Consider the following 4693-nt stretch of genomic DNA (forward strand, 5'->3'; position numbering starts at 1 on the left):
AACAGCGGCCGTCAGGGCGCCGGCCGGGCGGCGGCGGCGGCGCGGCTCCCCCGGGGCAGCCGGCGCGGGCGCCTCCTCCGCCGCCGCGGCCGCCGCTAGAAGCGGGAAAGCAGAAGCGCCCGACCCGGGCCTCGGGGCCCAGGGGGCGGCGCCCGGGGACGCCCCGCCGAGCCCGCCCGCAGCGAAGCCTCGCAGCCCCGACGGCCGCGCAGCCAGCCCGCTAGTCCCGCATCCCGGGCGCGCGGCCCCGGTGCGGCCGCCCGGCGCGCCGGTCCCGGCGGCAGCTTCAGCCGCGGCGGGGCCCGCGCCGCCCGTGCCGCCGCAGCCTTCCGCCCCCGCCGCCCGCTCGCGGCCGCAGCCCCACAACAAATCCTCAAGAATCAAGTGGCGGGGCCGCGGCCGCCCGCGCGCGGGGTTAGTACCCCGGGCCCGCGGGGCGGGGCCGGCCGGAGCGACGCGTCGCGCAGCCAATCGCAGCCCCCATCGCGGGCACCTCGGCGCTCGCGGGGGGAGGACGGGGACCGCCGAAGGCCGCCCCACCCCGAGGGGCGGAAGGCCCCGCCCCGAGGAGGACGCGCGGGGTCGGGTGCCCCCACGCGATGGCCCAGGGCTCCTCGAGGGTTCCGGGGGACTGGGCCGAGGCTGGAAATGTGTGTAAAGCACCCGAGTCCTCCCGAAGCCTCATTTGCCACTGTCTCCGGGGCCGCGCCTCCCTTTCTGCCCCCCTTCCCCGCTGCTGGCCTGCGGTCGGGCCGCCCCAACTCCAGCTGCTTTCGGCCTGTGCAGCCTGCACCCCAGTGGGGAGCCGCGGGGGGCCCCAAGGCGGGTGACATCGCGCGGGGAGCTGCCCCCCAAAGGCTTCTCACCGCCCCGCCCGCCAATTATTTTGACCCAAGAGCTTCCACAGCGCAGGAGACGAAGCGCGCACCAGCGGCCTCTGCAGCTCTCAGCCCCGTGCGGCTGTGATCCCGGCCGGGGAGGCCCCGGTGTCAACCCGGGGACAGAGGGAAGGGTGCCCCCTCGGGCCCGCATCCGGCTTGGGGGCGACCAACCCTGCTCCTCAGCGCTCTCCTGCCACACAGCCGTGGAGATGCGCAGGCCTCGCCGAGTCGTCCTTCGTTGTGGAGGCCAGCGGCTTGTGGAAAAGCAGAATGGGCCTGGAAAATGAGTGCTTTTCCCTGCTCCCTCTCCCCCGCCCCCCAACACCAGTCCCCGTGCTTGTAACCGCGGTCCCGCGTCCTGGAAAAGGACGCTAGTTTGTAGCCAGAAGAAAACTGGTGCGGAGAACGGGAATGGCTGCAAAGTGAAGGGCCCAGGCTTCCAAAGGAGGGAATTTACTTCCTCCACGTGGGTGCACACTGGCTCCCGCGGGTCCAAGCCCACGTCTTCCCGGACGGCGCGCTCCGGCCGCCGCGCCCAAGGAGTGCAGGCAGCTCTGCCGAGGCGCGGTCCGCACGCCGGCCCTGGCTAGTCGCTCCCACTCCCCCGGCGCGGCCCAACCATTCCCGGGGCTTCACGTCAAACAATCCCTTCCTCTCCTGCCTCCTAAGCCAGGCAAGCGGGCCCAGGGACCGGCTACAGAGGAGAGGGGATCAGGAAAAGATCCAGGACCCGTTCCCTCTGGATTACCGCCCGGATGCGCTCCCTGGAGGGCGGGGAACGAACTCGTGCCGGCTGACCCCGCCGTTTTGGAGACTGGGGTGAGTATTCGTTGCTCCCGGCCCCCCAGACAGGTGCAAAACGACGGATTTCCAAGCCTCAGGAGCACAGCAGCGTAGACTCCGGCGGTGACCGAGAGATCCCGCCCTGGATCTGACCCTGGCCCAGCGGTGGCCATTTCGTCGTAGACAAACGAAATCAAGCCCAGGGTGCACTGCAGAGCAAACGGAATCTGGGCCAACCTCGGCCACCCGGAGAGCTGGTCCCTACCCGTCTCGGAGCCTCCAGCCAGGCCCTCGGGCCATTTGGAAAGCAGGGGCAAGAGAGCCCGTTGCTGGGCTTTTTAGAGCGCCTGCACCGAGGCCCGCGCGCTCTCGGGAGCACCAGCAGCGGGACGAGAAGAAAGCGAGGGACCGGGGCCGTGGTGCGTCCGGCCTCTCCTCTCGGAGCTTCCCAAGGACAGGCCCGCTGCGTCCTAGCCAGGTAGCCCGGGCCAGGGAGGGCGGTCGGCGCGTGCTGCCCTGGAGCGGCTGTGGGGCCAGGACCCCTTCGTGTGAAGTTTGTAAACTCAACTTGTCTGATGGTTTCGGTTTGCACCCCTTACTTGCCCCTCCGCCTGATTTCTCCCTCTCATCCGAGGGGCGGTTTACAAATGGGTTTCCTGAGAATGGGGCTCCTGGGGGCCTCGGCACCTGGCACAGGACCCGGGTCGGCACCAGCCCTCGGAGGGCGCTCGCTGAAGGTGCGTGCGGGGAACCAGAGGACCCCAGTTGTTGGCGCTTGGGTCCCCAGCCCCAGGTCGCCGGAGCCGGCTGAGCTAGAGCAGTTCCGGGAGCCACCGCTAGTTGGCGCCTGCACTCTGCCAGCCGCGGAGTTGCCCCGCAGGCCTGCGCACACGTGTGCGCCAGCTGCGGTCCCCGGTGTCCAGGCGCGGGGGGTCTTCTCCTAAGAGCTGCCCTTTCTGGACAGACGTCTCGTCCGACTCCTCGCCGTCTGTGCGGCTGCGTCTCCACCAAACCAAAGGCTTTGAGTCTTCCTGAAGGGTGCCCTCCCCGCCCCCATGGACGTAACACTTTGGCACTCGCGCATTCTGCGTTCGCTTCTCAGCATCCGAGGGTCCCTGCACCCTCCGATCAGCAGAACATTCTTCCCCACTGCAAGGCAGCCCTTTCCTGTCCTGTTCCGGGGGGGGGGGGGGGGCGGGGGTGAGTAGGGCGCACAGAACAGACCAATTTCGACCTACTTCTTCCCCATCCTGGACTAACAGACCTAGGGTTCTCTCTCCCTCTCCCCACTACTTCTTCTCCCCTCTCCCGTCTCCTTCCCTCTCTCCCTCCTCTCTTCCTCTCTCTTTACCGTGGAAAGGTAGTTGGACAGTTCCTACTCCCCTACCTGGAACACGGAGATACCCTCTCCCTTTTCCATCTTTATGGACAGCCATCTCTTCTCCCCCTTCCACTAGACTGATGGGCAAACACCCTGCTTTCTCTCAAATGACTCTTACCTAAGAATGCCCTAAGTCGTCTGCAGCAGGGTGAGGAAGACAGGAAGTCTGGTCCTACCTTGGCCAAGAGCTGGGTAAACAGGGACCCAGCCTGGGGCCTGCAGAGCCCTGGTTCTGGGGGCCACTCCCTCCCGCAGCGCCCTTCACCCCTGGGAGAGGCGGTGTGGTGAGAAGGACCCTGCGTCAGGAAGCCCCGGAGACTCGGTGTCTAGGAGTGCGCTCTGCATGCCGTCCTGGTGCTTCCGAGGGCAGACCTGGTTCCTGGAGCGTCCTGGCGCTTGGGGAGGGTGAAGGATCCCCCATGTGTGCCAGACAATGAACATATGTGCCCTGGAGAACCTTCTAAGAGGTCCCGTGGTTGTGGGGGGAGCTTGGGTCTTTCTTCCACCACCTACTCAGATCTAGAAAATTGCTGAAAACCCCTCTGAGCCTCAGCTGTGTTATCTGAAAGGGGGGAGAATAATACTGGCCTCCTCGTGTGTAAGGTGCTGAGCACAGACCTGGGACCTAGGGGGTGCTCCATCCATGCGAACCGGCTGGGCTGTCGTTGTTAATAAGACCGAGTCACTCCTAGTCAGGGGCCTTTGGCAAGTCCCCTCCCCTCTCTGGGCCTCACGCTCCCGGTTGTGAAATAGCCAGTTCTCGCATTCGAAGCCTGCCAGGTCTTGGAGCCTCGTCCCCGGCCATCCTGCCCCCTGGGCTCGCCTGGGGGCTGCCTGGGGAGGTCAAGACGGTGGCCTGGCTGCTGACAGAGGCAGCCTGCAGGAGGCCTTCCAGCACCCAGCACAGGGCTGCCTGTGGAGATGGACAATTCACCTTCCTTAGGCTCAGACCCTCACTCTAGAAACCCGCTGGTCCCCGCCCCACCCCCCCTCCCCCCTTCCCCCACAGGCAGACATTATTCTAAGTAGGAACTGGCCTCAGCAGACGCTGTCAGCCCCCTCCCCCGTCCGGCCCTCCCCAGGAGGCATCTAGTCCCTTTGTCCAGAGCCTCACAGGAGCCCCCGTCCAGTGGCCAGTGCAGAGGATTCTCTCCTGGAAGCTCCCACTCTGGCCCCCACACCTCAGCTCCGGAGGGATACGGATCACCGAGTCACCCTCCCGCCTGGTGCCCTAGAACTCCAGGGGGCGCATGGCTGTGCCTCGCTGAGCCGGTTTCCTCTCTGCGAATGGAGGCTGCTCTGATAGCTCCATGTTACGAATCCGAGGGATTCAAGGCCCCATCTAGGAGGGGAGAGGCATTGAGTTTCACCGGATCTAAAATCCCATCAATTGTTCCATGTGAAGGAGAAAGAAAGGCAATACCGCTAATTGAACCAGCGCTCGCCGGCTCCTGGTTTCAGATGTATATAAGTATACATGTATATTACATGTAATAGAAATTATATGTAATATGATACATAAAATGTATATAAAGCTAGAAAGGGTAATAAAAACCCGTATTATGTTTGAAGAGTTGTTGCCTCCGGGTTGGGGGCCCTCACCCCAGAGAATCCAGCTCAGAGCCATCCTTCTCGGGCAGCCTCTGGA

The sequence above is a fragment of the Eptesicus fuscus genome, chromosome 9 (genome assembly GCF_027574615.1).
Source record: "Eptesicus fuscus isolate TK198812 chromosome 9, DD_ASM_mEF_20220401, whole genome shotgun sequence".
Taxonomy (NCBI): domain Eukaryota; kingdom Metazoa; phylum Chordata; class Mammalia; order Chiroptera; family Vespertilionidae; genus Eptesicus; species Eptesicus fuscus.